Consider the following 19,197-nt stretch of genomic DNA (forward strand, 5'->3'; position numbering starts at 1 on the left):
AGCGTCGAATAGGTAAAAAAGTATGTAAAATAGTATGGATATTCAGGCATTGGGCATTCGATAATACTTACGGACTTCACTTGTTACTGTGGTGGAAACGCTCGTATTGAGCAACATTTTGTTCAATTACACCGGTACTTATTTTGTCTATTCAAATGGTACAATAGTTATCATGCATTTTCATCATTATTTTTCATACTTTCCACATGCAATGATTAGATTTTTACCAGATTATAATTACTAGATACGATGTTATTCCATATTATGAGAAAAGCATTACCTCTACAGATAATTTGGTTAGATTATTTTATTAATTTTTACGACCCCCCTCTCTCGCATCCCCAGTGTCAGATGTACGTACAATATATACGTAGAGAAATCCAAAGATAAAATCTTTCCTTAGTTGTATGCGAATAAAAGTAGATAGATATATTATCAGATAAATTTCACAGTACCGTATTCACAAGTTAAATACACAATGTACATCTTCACTAATACGAGAAAGGTTTGGTCAGGAGTTGCTAATAGCCAGGGGGCTATTAACAACTAATTTTACTTCACCTGTTCCAATACTAACAAATCTCAAATAAACAAACACATAACCCGCATGAGACTTGGACACGTGGGTATAGCGTGACTTTAACTAAAAATTAGCTTTTAAAATTATCATTCCCTCTGTTTCAAAGATTGAATTTAAAAAATAATCTTACGATCGTAAGGTCTAACTTAAATTGGGCTGCTAATTTTTACAAGTGATCAATATCAATAAAATAATCGTTAATATTAATGTATTAAAAACATTATTGTTAAGTATGAAAGTTTTAATATTGATATCTATATGTAAGTAAATGAGTTTACTTTGTTAGATATTATCGCAGAACTTTGTCTCGAAGAAAGTTTCTTTATAAACTTCACATTAATAGAAGTGGAGATACATTTTAAATAATTATGAAAAGACTTTAAAATTTAAATAATCAAGATGCATAAATTTTTTTAACTACATCACGAACTTACTTATTCAACTAAATAATTGATTTTAAATGCATAACAAATCATATTGTTTATAAATAATATTTTATTATGCAATTGTACAATGGCCCGTTGATAAATCGAAAGGCAATGAAAAATATGTTTTTTAATTTACTTTTGCACTACTATAGTAATTTAATCATAGAAATTTATTTGGTATTACTTGTTCACTCATGGACTGGTGGTTCGCATGAGGTTCGCTATGAGTTTCGATTAATGTACGTTTTCAATAGAGACAAGATCCTCGAGATTGAAAATTTAACGTGTAATTGGCCAATTGTATTCCGATGGTTGGCACATTTATATGAAATTTACCCTATTGATTCCGTTGTGTGCAATGTCAAAGTACAACAACGAAGTAGAAGAAGAAAAAGAAGAAGAAGAAGAAGAAGAACAAACATAAATGCTTTTCAGTCAAAAATGATTTGTGTTTAAAGATTTTCGCGTACTACTTCATCAGCTTGAAAAAAAACAAACATTATACACACAATTAGGTAAATATTTATTTATTTTTTTAATAATGTTATTTATTGGTTATTTAAAAATCTATCAACATATTGTAAATGATTAGATTTTTGTAAGCGTTAGTTCTTTTATTACATCGCCAGATTAGTTTTTTTAATAAATTGTTAGAATAAGAAGCATTTTAGAGCAATTCCCTTGTTAGAAAAAATTCATTTATATCGATAATGAAAATATAGAGATAAAGTACGCGAATGAAAGAATAAAAGTCATGTTAAAAACTAGATTTATACCCGCGGATACAGAGAATAAAAAAAAATTACTCGTCACACTTTTTACGTACGCTTGTCATATATTACGAGCAGTTTTCTGCTCTTGTGCAGCTTCCGTTCTTTACGAATCTTTCCTCGTCCTGTAAGACAAAAAAATAAAAAGCGGTAACAAAAATAAAAATTGGCCGAGTAAAGATATATTTTGTAGAATAAAATTATATAACGAAAAACGTAAAAAAGAAATATAGTATTAGCAGGGTTTCTTACTCTCTGATAATCACATTAAAATTTCCACAGTAATTAATAATGAAAAATAATTTTTTTTTTTTTTTTTTTTTTTTTTTTTTTAAATAATAATAATAACTGATTGAAAAATCGCGCTTTTTCTATATTCGAATGAGCAGTGAAATTGTTGTATGTATTACGAGTATTCGGACAATTATACATAACTATTGTTTGTAGAAGTAGTGTAATTTATTTAATGAGGTTGCGAAGAAAACTATAAGTTAATATTATTTTAGAAAGTTCACACGCCGAATCATTTAAACTGTTATGAACTCAACATTAATTATTTATCACAATATTACATAATATCGTGCAATTTATTATAAGAATTAATTTTTCTATGAGATTTTAACATTTTTAAATCAGTCAAAAGTTTTACAAAATACGTGTATCAGATTTAATTTGCAACGCATAAAATAATTGGGTTATAAAGTACCATTAATACTTAATGAAATAATCAAATATTATACGCTTCCTTAGATTAGAAAGCATAATAAAATTTTAGTGAACAAAAATGAGAGAAACGTTTGCAAAATAAAAATAGCATAATATTATAATAATAATTTTTTTTTTTATCATAATTAGAAAAATATGGAAAATCAAATATAGCTAAGCATTAAAACGATTATGCATACTGAATCAATTTGACAAAAAAAAAAAAAAGAAAAAAAAGAAGAAAAAAAAAGAAAAAAGAAAAAAGAAGATGGAACAAATGTTTTTTATAAATGAAAAAACAATATTATATAATAAATAAAATAAGAAAATTATATTACAGGCTTGAATGTTAAAAGACAAAATTAAGTAAATGAGATAATTGAAAAACGTATAGTGAGGATACGTAAAAAGCATAAACAGTTTGCCTCATATTTTATTTCAGTTGTTTTTGTAATATAATTACTTATATAATTGGCATATATTAACAAAACAATGAACAGAAATGTAGAATAAGCGGAAAAATATCATGTCTTTGACGTTTTTCACTTACAGTTAGTTCACTGCATTAGTCGGCATTTTCAAATTGTGGCAACAAAAACTTTAAGCCATAATTCCACTTACGTGAATATGTTTACATTGATGTATGAAGGTCAACAAAATTTTGACCAGACAACCTTCAATCTCGATCACCTTTAGCACACTTTTCTTCTTCATATGCTTGCAATGAACGTTCGAGTAACGAACACGTGAAAAGGAATCGCATGCTAATTATTTATGTTGGAAGGTAATGTTTGAAAAGATGAAAAATATCATGTCAGTTTTCTTAAAGATTACTCATTTAATGAATATGAAAAACTATTAAACATTAACATATGCATAATTTGTAATTAAGTACAAAACGCTTATGAAATTCTATTCTTTCATTTATATTAAAACTTAGTGCCTCTATTTATAAAATTATGGTTTATTTAATTAGAATGGCAGTTTTCATTTGTATTATCATATATGTATAATACCTACAATATGTATAATATAAATAATAATGTAGAATAATATAAAATATATATTATATTGTAATTATAATAGTTTTATTACTTTGGAAGGGGAAACTAGAATTTATATTATTTAAACGAATGCCTTAATTTTAAAAATATAATATACGTAAATAAACAAAAACATTAATAAAAATGATAAACGGTTTTCTTTAATCTAAATGGCCTTAAATCAGTTTTATTATTCTTCGAGATTTTAAAGAGAAAGTATTTTCATCTTGCTAGGAATAATTTCTTTCAATTTAAATCTTAATTATAAAAGTAAACATCGTAATTTAAGTATATAAATGTACTACGTTAATTTTAATTATAGCGATGTTATAAAAAGAAATTAAACAAACATCCCTTGACTTTGATTAAAACTACATTATTATTTAAAATATATAAATAAAATTTTAATAAAAGATTCATCAAAACAGTTTTTATTCGCTTTACGCGCAATTAAAGTTTTCGGCTCATTTTTTTTTTTTACATAGAATTTATTCTTACTTTTGATTTTTTTATAATTCTGATAATGAAAATAATTTGCTATATTTTCTTACAAATAATATTTATAGTTAAATTATTCTCATTTTTAACAAAAAAATATTTTCGAAATTTATATTTATAAATATTTATAAAGTCTATTCTATTCAATTTTGTAATTTAAAAAAATTTCATTTTCTTCACACGAGACATATATATATTATTTTTAATATTATAATATTGTATCACGTATATACCAATATCATGTATAACAATTATAATCTACGAGTCTTAAAAATTGATAATCTTTTTAACGAGAGCAATTAAAAGTTTAATTCTTAGTGATGATTAAGTGATTATTGAAAAGAATAAATAGTATCGTATGGAAAATGTAACATTTCTGGGATATGAAATCTTTTCCACTAATTATCTTGCATATTAAGCAGATATTCAAAGTTTTTTCTTTTTCTTTTTTTCTAAATGAAGGGAAATTATAAAAAGGTAAATGTCAAATGAAATCTTGCGTTGTTTTAATTTGGTATATGAATATGCTTCGAGCACTCATTCGATCGCTATCATGAACATAATACTTTCAGTTTTAATAGAAAAAGATAACAAATAAAATCTGTATAAAAAAGTAACGCGTGTTTTTTGCTTTCCTTCGGAACTTTGAAAACAAATCAACGATAAAGATAATTTAGAGTGAGGAATTATTTGAAATAGAATATCTGTTACAGATTTATTTTATTTAAATAATTTTATTTTTAGGTATTCGATCGATTGTGTAAGAAAAGAAATAGTTACAAATTCAGTATTAGAGTTTATTAATGAAACGAAGGACAACGCAATAATATCGCACTATTTGGAAAGAGAAATTCTATCTTGTTACTAAAATTCATTTCTTAATGAAGGAATTGTTAGCATATGACATTGTATATCTAAAAGATAAGCACTTTATTATTAATTTTATAATTATGAATTGTAAGATTAAACAAGTTCTACCGTTCATTCATTAATACAATCATTTTTCAATTTAAAAAAAAAAAAAAAAAAAAAAAACCGATAATGCTTATTTTTAAGCTTTAAATAATTTTTGAATGCCCGTTAGATAAATGCAAATAATATTCATAAAAGCTAATATTCATTAAAATCAAAGAATCAATCGATTAAGCTTTGCATTTATTGACACAGATAGTTATTTATATAAATTTTATAAATTTATGGTATAATTGTTATGGAAGAAAAATCGGCTTATCGTCGTTATTTGTCGCTATATATATATCATACAATATTTTAAAACAAACTGCAATGTCACGATTTAAAAATTTTCTTTTACTATGCTTCAAGAATTAATTAAGCCAATCACGTATTACGTCGACGCATTTATTGTTCCTCATAGATTCCACACATAATTTCCGCAAACCGATTTTTCTAAGCATTATTATATGCACGAATTTAGGTTAGATAAACAATCTTCTAAAAGTCATAATAATTACCATATGACGGTTATTCGTTTGCTTAATTTATTATTGCTTTATATAATAAAGTGTTGAAGACAGGATCGATCATACAATTAATCCCCTTCTATTCTTATAATGAAGAGTGATTTTCGATTGATTAATTTCATTCTGATGAAGGAATCCTCGTTTATCAAATCAAGGTCAAGGTGAATCCAATGCCATGAATTTTTACGCAAATAAAAGACGAGAATTCGTGAGCCGTGCATAACCCATCCTGTCCGATTGGCGAATTATTTACATATCAGTATAATTACTCGAATTTTAAAATCTTTATACCACATTTCTCATTTCCATCTATAATAATATTAATAATAAGACTTCACATTATTAATATTACTTAGCCTTATTTTCAGTCGACTAATTCCTACATTATTATTTGAAAATAAATAAACTAACGACTAAATTGATCAGGAAAACTTTCAATCGATAATTAGTGTATGAAATCTACGCTCACGCTACATAAAACACAAAAAACATAAGCTTCGCGCTTATTAAATTATAATATTTGCAGCATCTTAATGAGAATGCGTTAGAAACGACGATCAGAGCGATCACAGTATCGTTAAAAAAAAATAGAAAAAGAAGAGAAATAATCCACTTGGGCCGTTTCACCTTATTCTTACGCTCGCAAGTGAATACGTTTTATTTTTTCGCTCCCTCTATGCGCGGCGCATGCGCATCCACGTGCGCATTTCAAGGATGTTGCAACGGTACTCACTCCACGACAGACAATTCACACCCGCCTTCCGGTGTAAATGCGATGGGGCGTACAGGCAGGTCGCGCGATTCAATGGCCGAAAGGTGAATTTTTACGGTAATTGATAATTACAATCGTGCGCCTTTGGTTTTCGGATCGAACGAATGGAAGGGGATGATGAAAAGTGATCCACGAAGTTTTCGGGCATCCGAATAAATGGAATAGGAGCGGTATAATGGAGATACTCTCCTTGTGAGAACACAATACATTACCAAACAATCATTTTCATAAATATTCTTCTATCAATGTAATAGTATTCAATTGATCTCTCACGACATAATTATTTGTTAAATTGTGGATTTAGTGAACGATACCCTGAGAAAATCAAATATCAATGCAATTGGACAGTTATCGATTAATTAGACATTGAATTTTTAAAATCATAAAAACCAAATGATTCTTATAATTTACCTATCTTTAATTCATTATCGAAGTACGGAAATTATCCGATTTACGCATTATGTAAATAAGGTTTTTAAATTATGTTTATTATAAAACAATGTATACGTATTTTCAATTCCCGAATGTATTTCCATTTCGACTGTTATATGACAACATTCTAGTGCAACGCTGAAAAGACGGCGAGAAGCTTATCATATTATGAATTCCTTACTTTACTTGCAATAAGTTCCCAATAAAAATTTAAAAATATATTTTGCGCAAGGCTGTCTTCCATTAATAGTCTGGCCTACATTATAATCGAAAAATCGATCGATGATTTAATTCAATTCGAAGGAATGGTCGCTGCTCATACGCAAAAGGTGAAAATCTAATTTATTGAGATTATGAAATGAACGAGGTCCAAAACAATTGGAGATGAAGAAAAATTGTTTCACCCGTGTACTAATTTATATACATACGTATTGCCGCTCGTATATATATATATATATATATATATGTATATGTTCGTTGTCTCTACCTAAGTGTTATAATCATGCATCAGATAAACGTTTAAAGTCTTGTTCTGCATGAGATATAATGACCTTGACACACTAGCGCGATACATGAAAAACTACGATACCTACCAAAATCATGCTGTTTCATTTTCTCCATTAATGCATGCTGCCTTGCTTTCTCGGTAATTGTACGTATGCTTTTGAAATTGTAGATTAACATTAACTTATGCGGAGTGAAAATAAGTCACTGAGGCTATATATAATGATGCTATTTATACGTCCCCTTTGTAACATATTTCAAAGAAAAATCCAACTAATGACGATAAAAGCATGCTGATTCAATCATCTTTGTTAAATATAAATATAATATATTAAGAATTTTAAGAAAATTGCTCCTTACACAGAATAAGCGAAATTTCCAATTCATTTTAATGTGGTAAACTTAAAAAGTAAGTTAGTAGGGAATTCAGTATGCAACAATTTCAAAATAATCACTAATTTTCGTGAGTTTGTAAAGTGCATGAAATTTTAATTGAAATAATGAACTTTTCGTTTAATTATTAAGTAATACAATATATTTCACTACTATGCTAGATAGTTCGTCTATGAGAACTGAAATAAGCCTACCCACCCGTATAGAATTTCGAACGAGTTGCGAAAATCATCAGAGTATGTCAAGATGTACTGATAGCTAATGGCTCTTTCAAAATTACATTTACATTGTTTGAATATAAAAGTTCGACCGTTTTTCAAAGTTATAAGTTATTTAAACATTATCACTACGCTAGGTATGTACTTTTTTTTTATGTTTATCATAAGTGTAAGCCATACGAACGTTAATAGAAAAAGATAAACAAAAACAAAAAAACAATTTTTCTAATAATTATTTTTTAGATTCTACACAAAGTACTACTTACTTTTAATAGAAATTCTACGTAAGGAGATTTATTTTTGTATGATTTTCATTTTTCTAAATACGTTAAGTTCCAATTCATTATAAATTGAATACTTAATTGAGTATTCTGATATTTAAGTACATGTTTATAAATGCATTTAAAAATATATTATAATAATTATTTATATAAAGCTTTGTATTAAGAAGTTATATAATTCGTTCGATATGAAGAGATTGAAAATTAATTTCTTACATATGAAATAATCATGCATATTTCATTAAAAATGTTTATATCTTTATTTCATAGTCAATTTGTTTAATATATACTTTCATAAGGAAAATCTGATAATTTATTAGATTTCCCCAGATTGTGCTACATACACTTAATGGATATTCCACACTATTTATGCTATAATCTGAATGGTAATTTTTGAAAATTGCTGAAATTCGTTCAAAGCTTGAGAAAATTTTTTTTTTCTTGCACTTCACTTACTATGTATTAATTTGTTCTTAAAAATTTTTAATACGAGCTCTGCAAAATTATATTCTCTATGTAGACTTGTAGATATGCAAAAATTGCAAATTCATTCTTATTTACATAATGCAATTTATGAAATGGGCTTATTATTAGACTTTTATACTCATTCAACAAATAATGAGTACTCCTCTTATTATAAATATTACTAAAACTCTCATCTCAGCTACGATTAAATAGAAAGTTTGTTAATAATTATTTGTTTCTCCTATCATTGGAAAGTCTTAAATAGATGTAATAGTTACATTTCCATTCAAATTCAACATTTTCAACATTGCTCATTTTGTTTCCAATTACCCAAAAAATGAAACTTTGAACTTTATTGATTTTCATATTATATAGGCTTCAAAATTTAGTCTTGTATAAGTCATCGTATTAAAAAATGATAAGTAAAGTATCAATGATTTTCTACATATGAATGCTATGGAATGGACGAATGTGTATGGTAAAAGTTTCATTATTTGTTTAATAAAATAATTTTAATTGTTACAATTATTAATTACTTAAATTGAAAATGATGTATAAGGTTTGTGTTTATTATAAATATGAAAGATATTATGCAATACATTTATCGAATACTCAAAGTTACGTATTATAATTATCTTTAATTATAAAATGTTATTAAAAGCAATTTATACAAATTTAAATGTCACGTAAAAAGGGCTTTAAATGAATAAATTTAACGTCACAAGATGTTACATATACGTAATAAAGTTCGCAAATTATTCTCTTATTCACACTGTAATAATTTAATGTAATACGACATAAATTTAAAAATTACATAAGAAGGTGGCTACCAGCAAAAATAATAGTTTAATATCGATTAAACGTCATAGAATGAAAAATTGAAAATTACACGCTAAATTAAAACTAATGTATGTATATAAAACTATATATACATATATATATATATATATATATATATATATATATATATATATTATGTAAATTCGTTTATGGATATTTTATAATATTCGATAATCAAAATGGAATTATCAAGTAATATATTTCTTAATGTAAAGTTCAAATCAATATAACAAATTGTATACGTTGAGCGAAAAAATAAAAAATTATGTATTTCGTTTCAACAAGCTCATTAATCGATGAAATGTCAAACATTCAACATACTGTACATTATATTTTGAAAATGTCGCATCCACCCAGTCGACACTTGCCAAATAATCACCATTGTAATCCTTCCCTATAAATTACAATTGTTCAAGCTATTGAATAACCAAAGTATAATGTACGCCGAGTACGCTCGTTCTATCTTTCGAATGAAAATCCATCTCCGATGATTAAAATCACTCTAATTAATGCCTCCTTAATCGGTGGCGCAACATTCACAACCATCAGAATCGGAAGAACAAAGACGTCTCGTCGTAAATAAAAAGGAAAAGTCGGTGCCATTCCACGGAGGCCGTCCGTGCGCTCGAGCGCTGTCGCTGTCGCAATCCTTTCGGTCCCAGCGGCGAGGGCCAAGGCGCCACTATCTCCTCAGCCCCCCCCTCCCAAACCTCCCTCCCGTCCCACATTCTCCTCTCTCACTCTTTCAGTATCTTGCGACGCGCCCCACCCCGAGGTGGACAGGGCGGGCGGTCAGGAAGCTCGCGTTCGGTCCCCCGGTGCTATTATGCGCGGCGATCGCGCGCCGAACAGGTGCGCCCGAACACTGGTGCGCACTGCTGCTGTTATCCGGGAGGTACGTTCGGGTGGTTCGGTGAGTGTTGGTAAACGTTGATTATTGATAAATCGGTTGCTGCCTCGGTGATAGCAGCGGGTGAGGCGGCGAGCGAGGATCCGGCGACAGTGCCTCGTCGTCGATCATGTCGATTATTCACTAATCTGATTAGGAGCTGAACGGTGCGCGTTAAATGCCGGATTTGGAATGGCGAGATAAGGCGAAAGAGGTACGTAGATTTATGGAATTCGTTTATCGAGAAGTGCTGAAGCGAAGTGCTAAAGCTGTCAAAAGTTTTTCTTCGAGTCCTGTGATGTACGCGGCCGTACTGCGAGCCCGACGAAACTTTACGCGAAGAAACTTGAGAAACCGACTGGTAAACTTTATTTGCTCTTTACTATTATTCTTTGTCAATTTATCGTGTACAGCATCGGTGCTCGCCTCGCACAATTTTGCCCATACCATTACAACAAACTAATCATTAAGCTTATATAAAGTAAAAATTCTCAAACGCATGTGAATTGTGGCATTGTACTTTAGTACAGTTGGGAGCAAATAAATTTACAAATTTAATAATTTATCATATAATATTTCATTATTGGCGAGTATTTCAAATAGACGTTTAAACATTCGATTGTTTGAAGCGTTCGGAAACGGCATATTTGAATCGCGCTATTTAAGAGAATATATATATATATATATATATATATATATATATTAATAAAAGAATAAAGTAATTATAGCGATGCTCGTACGAACTGACGTGAATCATAACGATGATAAATATGCTCAATTTAATTATCAATTCTATTATCGTCATTTATTCATCGTATCGACTAAGCAGTTTTAATTTGGATGAAATACGCACGATTATATTAGTTTCTTTCGTAATGCAGTGGATTTGACGTCGATCGACTATTATGTTCGACACGCTTTCTGGAGCATAATGAATTTAATATTATTAATAACACGTAGCAGATAATTTCCCGTCATCGATTAAATATCATTTGCGCTTTACAATATTACTTCCAAGAATCTGATAAATACACTCTATGCATATTAATAAAACGATTGGATATTTTGATAATTGCGGCGGCGACTCGTAGTATCGTCTCATTTAATTAAATAATCCAATACTTGGGGATCGATGCTTTTGGCCAGTCCAGTAGATAGTACGTTTAGCCTCGAATCGACAACGTTGTACGAATAAGTGAATATTTAAAAATTGATCGTACACGCATTCGAAGTGTGCGCACGTAATTCAAGAGACTACGCTACTCCGTGCGATGCATTATCATAATCAGCTGGGCATTCACCCCGGGTGATCCCGACAGCTTCCACGAGACCATCAACGCCCGCCCGGCAATCGATAATACATCCATCCGTAGGCTATCTAAACACGCGCGTTGGACCGTGAACGACTGTGAGAGACTTACGCAGACGGTTCGAAGGATGTCGAAGGAGGCTCGGGCGATCCTTGTCCCGTGGGCTGATTGAGTCGGGTCCGAAGGTGTCCGGTCTCGACGGACCCCGGGAGCCCGAGATCGGACGTGAAGCGCGGGCTGCCCAGTCGGCGGTGGCTGCCTTCATCCGGCCTTTTCTTTGTCGCCCAGCTGTCGGTGTGGCCCACGTGCTTGCCGGAAACGCGGGAGGGGGCCGGTCGATGATTATCATCGCCCCGTAATTCATGCAAACCGACGGCTAGTGACGGCTCGCGCACGCGATCCAACCGACCGCCACTCGGAAATCATGTACGGCTCGCACTTCCGCTTCGTTCATTCTGGCGGATGGGGGCTGTGTTGGTCCGACCGTGAGGGGGATTTGGGGGGGGGGCTATGTGGGATGGGATGGGATGACTCGTGGATGTGCACCGCGGTCTTCTTCCGCCGTGACTTTTTGGTAACGATGATTATGAAATGCCGCCAAGTGACGTGGAATTTGTCGGTGTAATTGTCGAATAGGAATTGTAACAAAGAGCTTTCAAAACTCGAAAGTTTGTAGTACTTTTTACATACTTTAGTAGGCTGTTAGGGCGTAGATTATAACAGGGTCTCTTGATGCTCGTCATTCTCCTATTCGCGACGCGTGCGGGCATTTACCCTCACAACAATGCAGACAAACAGCTTTAGCCTTGTTTTTTTTTTTTTTTTTTGCCATTATTTTGGGCTTTTAACATATTAAAATGATAAAATTATTCCTTTATCGTGTCCCTCAACGCACAAAGGCAGATAAATACACACGCATATATACAAATATGCGTGTGTGTATATATATGCATATTGAAAAATATTATTCTATTGAGTAGTTAATATTTATTTAAGAAAGGAAATAGTAAGCTCGTAACGGGTAAATCAGAATTTTATTTCTTTATTAAAATGCCTCATTAAACAAACCATTAAAAATGTCTTAGTAAATCATAATACGAGATAATATCGATTGAACATATTTTATGAATATTTAATAAAATATATCTATTAAAAATAAACAAGCTATTTCACGGCTTTCATTTTTTTATGAAGATTCGACACTTATTTTCAAAATTACTTAATAATAAAATACTTTTCAAATATATGGTACTTCAAATAGGACGAATACATTTAATTGATTTTTGTTTTTAAATTTAACTTGAATGCAAATGATTATTACGTTAATTCGTACGAAATTTTAAAAATTCAATAATACGTTCGTCCATTATATTGAAATTAAAATAAGAAATACTGTTTTGATTTGAATCATTCCATATTATTAAAATATTTCAATATTACTTATAATTTGATGGCAGAATTTTTATTTAATTTTATATCAATTTTCAATACTATAATTATTTAAGTAGAACATAAATGGCCGATTATTTCCAAATGCAAGTTTCATTATCGTCTCATAATGCCAAATTACTATTTTCTCTCTTTAATTCTTCCCTTTTCTTTCTTTCATTTTCTTTCTCAACAAACATAATTTTTTCCCAATATACCCATCCGTTGTCACTGTGTAAGTCTTGTAATATATTTTTCTAAATGCAATAAAAGTAAAAATTTCAATTGCCTTTCGTAGATCCTCAACGTTTATTAGTTGTATAAACATTAAATCAAATGTACGTTCAATAAATTACTTCCTTGTAGGTAGTTGAAAATAACAAATTTTCTTATATAATGACAAAACAGTTGCTAACCTCCGATTACTTACCCACAGCTAACATAATTTATAGTTGGCGTGGAATCATTGTATTTGCAATTGAATTTGTCGTTGGATATTTATTTCGTTAAAGTTTAAATTATTATTATTATATATATATATATATATATATATATATATTCTTATTAAAGAATTAGATGTAAAAGTTATCAAACCGATAAAAAAATTTTTTTTTTATGTTGAAATGAAATGTTAAACGAGTATTCCCCTTAAATAAAGAATAATTTTCGCTCAGTTTATCCGCATGTATTTGATAAAGCCCGAAACAATGTTTAAATTTAATATCAAATATTTTATAGAAATCGATATATAGGCTTTTAGATAAAAAATTTATTGCTATCGTAAGCATGATATTTTGAATATTTGTACAGGAAGATGTTGAAAATGATATGTATTAGGTGTTACGCAATTCTTCCGGAACGGAATATTTCGCGCTTTCGGTAGTAAAATATTTTGCGATCCTTAGTATTAAGCACAATAAAATTACTATTTATCTTTATATTTGAAAAGAATATTTGTAACAGAAAGTGTAAATGCCTATTAAAAATGAAAGCTAATCGCCGAGTCTTGTCTTAACCTTAAATTAGTGTAAAATTTGAATACAATGTGAAATATTCCGACGTATTTTCTAATATTTGATTCAACAATGTAATAAATACTAATGATAAAGAAAAATTGAAATTTCGCGATGAAAAGAAAATTCTTTGGAATAAAACATAGTTGGATATATTACCAACATTAAACTAATATGTAAATTTTATATACAAAACGTATAATGCGATGCAATGGACAAAAAAAAAAAACGATTACAAAAGATATTAAATTTGTAATTTTCTCTAATCGATCCTTCGATTTGTATTCATTTTATTCAATAATTAATACTTATAAAATTACGCGTTATCATAATACACATGTATATTGTGTAATCCTTCTTAGAAATATTTCTACTTTTATCATTCTTTTTCATTCCCACTGATGATTTATGCATTGTGATTTTATTGGCATTAATTAATTTACATTTTGAATAAGCAATGCCATTATAATCACTGCTTATGCAATCATTTATTAAGCATAGTAATTTATATACGCATTACCTATATTTATCGAACATAATTAAATTTGGTTTTTTTTTTGACAAATTCGTCGAATGTTAACGAGGCAATATTATTTTAATGCCTATTGTAAGCCAGAAATAAAAGTGTACGGCAGAACATCCTTTTTAATGAAAGGACCAAATACAGTATGGAAAGTAAATCCAAATCATGGCGGCATTGCATGTTTTGTTTGTTTCGTTGTTTATTTTTTGTTATTGTTTTTTGTTTTTGTGGTAGTCGAGCATTTAAATTTAGAGTACTTTCTTCCAACAGTTTATTCGAAGAAAATCACCATCCGTTACTGAATACGAGGCTCGTCGTTATCTCGGCCGTTTGTTTTACTCTTCTTTCGCAAAGCCGCGCTGGTAACGGCGCAATACACAATCTATCTGGAGCTCTCCTCGTTCTGGTCAATCGACGTATTTATTTCGTCGTCGGTGACGCGATATCCCGTGTAAAAAATAAAAACAAAGAGAAACGAAAAAATAAAACAAAAACACGGGCATCGTTGGCGGTAGGTAGGGGTGGGGGTGGAGCAAGGCAGAAGGAATCACGATAATTCACGATAAGCATATTACGTAAGACCTGGCGCTCGCTCCGCCGCACAGCACACAATGAGAAGACGAGAATACGGTTTTTCGCCCGCGACGTTTCCGCACCCGTGAGGATTCGGTGGTGAACGATTGCTCTTTCTTAGCGAGGCCGAGACCGTATCGTGGATTATGAGACTCGGGGCTGCGGAGACTGCGGAGGCGATTTGTCTCCTCGGATGCGTGAAAAATTCAGAGTACGCTACGGTGGGAAGTGAGACCTCGTGGATGGGCGGCACAAGCTGACAGTTTATTGGCGCGAGTACTCGCGCGTCACTGTCGCTTACCCGAGTTTCCCTGTCTAGTGTTCATGACTCGTGGGAGGGACGATTTTACTTTAGGTTTTACTTGCTGTGTACGCGATCCTTGCATGTAAAGTATTTGAAAACTGCTTTTGTTCTCTCAAGTTAGAGAGCTACGCTGCAACTAATTAAAAAATTACTACGAAAGATCTTATTGACCGAATGAGAAGTATTTTTTAAATATTTCAAGTAAATTCTTTCGAGTATCTGAAGTGTACACTACGAGTATTATGTAAAAGGAAACAAAATGAAGAATAAAGTTTCTTAGGCAAATTAGCTATTGAACGTTGTATTTTAAGAAATTTTATTTATAAACTCTTTAGAATCGATAGTGCATTGTACTTTGTTGAAATTTAATTCTACACTTCCTTTAAATTAATTATATTTACGAACTGCGGATAATCAAATAAATTGAGAAAATTGATTTATAGTAACAAATAATAAATTTAAGTATTAATTATATATTTCGTTACTTTTTCATTTCAATGATGCTAATGAATTATTATTATTTAATTTTTTTAACGATATGTACATGGCATGGTAATGAAGCGAACCAGAGTCTATTTGAAATGAAAATGAAAGTAGAAAGTATTGGCTTTAAATTAAAACGATTAAAAAGTAAAAAAAATAAACAAAAAACAAACTTCCTTACTTTTAAGCGTGTGATAAATACAATGTTTTACTAAATTAAGTATAGAATTAATATAAATGAAAATAGTTGAAATGTAAAACTTTTCATAATTCTTAATTATATGAACTTGTATTATAGCCATTTTATCATTCTTAATGTGTATGAAATCTAATGTTAATTTTTTATTTTTAACATTTTTTAAATATATCCTTTAACATTCTGCTTCTGAATAATAAAATCTTACGACGGCATATTTCATTTACTTGGTTAATATCAAAATCTCTAATGTTCGAAATACATAAAAGTCATTTATAAATAATAGAGTTCATTCTTTGTCATTGAAAAATACTTGTAATTCTTCATTCACTCTGAAAAACTTTATAATATTTTTTATTAGAATTATTCTAAAAAAAAAAAAAAAAAAAAAAAAATTTATAATAATTAAATTTTTAAATATATATACCTTTCAACTCTGCAGATATTCGAAAAATAAAATAAATTAATTAAATTCAAATTTCACTTTTTTATTTATGAAATTTTTTTTCTTTTTTTTTTTTTTTTATATGTTTACTTTTACGTTTCTGGAGATATTTTAGATAATCTTGGTTTTTACGAGGTATGGCGAATAAAATGCATAAATATCACGAAATATTCAACATTTTAACCTTTTCTTACTTTCTTCATTTTTCGTATTTGCATACGGGCCAATTAATATTGTATGGGAGGTACTAATTAAGCGATGCCAATTTTTGGTATTCCGGTCTTGATCTCCGGCAAATATGCAAACTCGAAAGACACGCGCACTTTGAGGATTTTTAAACGTTCTAGAACTATTTTATATTGCAAGAAAATCTGTATGTTTTTTTACTTTAACGTTCTTGAAGTGCGGCGATAAATTTATATCGATATTGTTCCTTACCATATTAAGAAAATTTCCTTAGTATGGAGGTGTATCGAATTGAGACTAAAAAAAAAATAATAAATAAATAAAACTAGTAGCGAAGACATAATTATTCGTACATGTGGCTTTTAAAAATTTTGACCTTGAAGTTTTTTCTCTTATTAATTTATTGTTACAGATAGAAGGAAAAATTATTCTTTGATAGTAAATTTAATTATTTTATATACTTTATTTAGCTGCTTATATAAAGAACTATATATTTCAATTTGTATTTGAATTATTAAATTATTGGATTATATAAAAATATCAATTTAATTTCACTACAAATTACCAGTTAGGGAATTATGAAGTAATTAATTTATGATGTAATTAATCAAATAAATCGGAAACAAAATTAAATTTTTTACGTTAAATTATTTGTAAGGAAATAAAAAGTTGAGGAACATTTGAAGGTAAAAAAAGTGTTCATAAATTTTGAAGAATGTAAAATTAGAAAATGATGTCAACGTGTTCGAATCTTAAAAGGTTTAAATACTTATTTTCGTATTTTTCCAGAGACGAAGTGTATCGATATTATAATTTGTAGATTAAAATTATTTTATTTATATTTTTAAAATATGTTTATCGCAATGCGATAGTGGATGAAAATTTATATCATCTTTTTATAGTTTTCATATACGACTAGAATTATTTTTTATTCAACAATTTGTTAAATATGGAATCGAATAAGCTGAATATTATAAGTCATTTTCTTTTTTGGAAATATATTTTAAAAATTATTCTTTACCACTTGTAGAAATACAGATTATTTATCAATTGTAGAAGTATGAATTCACGAAAATACAAAATTAACTTAACGTTATTAATGAAAATTATATATTTTATAATGTGGCGTATAGAAAGAAGTAATTTATTCAATAAATTAATGAATACAAAATTTTTAATGGAAATCAAATCTCATGTAACGAATTAATAACAACAATTCATTATACAGAATTTAACATTTATTTATTACTTAATACGTTAATTAAATCTTGCGGCATTTAAATAATATAATTACACGTTTACCATATATGGTATATAAAATATGTCTTAATCCTATTTATTTCACATTTGTGCAATATAATTTTTAGAAACGTCGAGACATGTTTTTTTTTTAATCTAATCGTATTGCAATGTGCTCTTTTTTTTTTTTTTTTTTTTTCTTCTTCGTTTTTTTAATATTAAGGATCAATTAGAAATTATTAATCAACTATATTTCTTATTATTATTATTATTTTATATATATATATATATATATATAGTACAAAGCTAACTTTTAATTATCTTTTGCTAAACCAGAATTAACTAGTTTAAAATCAATAATTGTCTAAGAAATGATTGATGCGATAAAAATATTTTCTTGTACATTAATTAAAGAAAAAGCATTTATGAAATAATTATCGAATAAACCAGATACATTGATGCTTAAATTAAAAAAATAAAAAATAAAAAAAATTGTAACGAAGTTTTAAAATGCAATTGTTATAAAAATATATTGATTTTTAATTAATAAATAAATTTTTCAAGTAATGCTTTTCTTTCTTTAATTTTTTTTCTCCTCCAAACGTTAATAAAATCATTACGAAAGATTTAGCTGCTGTTAAACTGTGTTTAGTTAAAAAATTTATTAGAAAATGCTTTAGCTAAAATCTTGTATATATTTTATATTATTTTTATACAATTAATGTACTCCACATTGCTTTACTGTATGCCCTAATTTATCTATGAATTATAGTGAACACATTTTCCTTACGTCCAAACTCTCTAAACTATTTAATATCATTTATTGCTCATTTACTTGGAATGAAAGATAATATTAAAACACAAAATTAGTTGGTGTTGGCGTTTTGGATCTTCGTATAGTCACTCTCGCTTAGCGATTATGATTCCGTCGTAATTCGCCCACTGCCGAATATAGGATCGGAAATCCATCGTTTGAAGGCAGTGTAGTGGGCGTAAAATCTTAATAGCAATCGACTATTTGGTTAATTTTCGTAATTAGCTTGTCAAACGCAAGGGAGGATTGCCGGAAATGATTTGCCCGACTTCGATGGTTTCAAGGTTTCCGATGGGTAATTTATAGCCTGGACTTCATATTTTTCATACTATCGGAATATAATAAAGAGTTGGGTATTGTACGAAGGTGATATACTTAATTATG

At 29.1% G+C, this 19,197-nt stretch overlaps 2 protein-coding genes across 2 annotated transcripts in view; one reads left to right on the forward strand and one right to left on the reverse strand.

Moving 5' to 3' along the window:
* Positions 1-19,197, reverse strand: part of MCU (mitochondrial calcium uniporter) — a 123,334-nt gene that overhangs the window by 34,407 nt on the left and 69,730 nt on the right. The window lies entirely within an intron of this gene.
* jv (javelin) overlaps positions 1-19,197 on the forward strand; it is a 51,260-nt gene that overhangs the window by 20,581 nt on the left and 11,482 nt on the right. The window lies entirely within an intron of this gene.

This window comes from Ceratosolen solmsi, unplaced genomic scaffold (genome assembly GCF_000503995.2).
Source record: "Ceratosolen solmsi marchali unplaced genomic scaffold, CerSol_1.0 scaffold43, whole genome shotgun sequence".
NCBI lineage: Eukaryota > Metazoa > Arthropoda > Insecta > Hymenoptera > Agaonidae > Ceratosolen > Ceratosolen solmsi.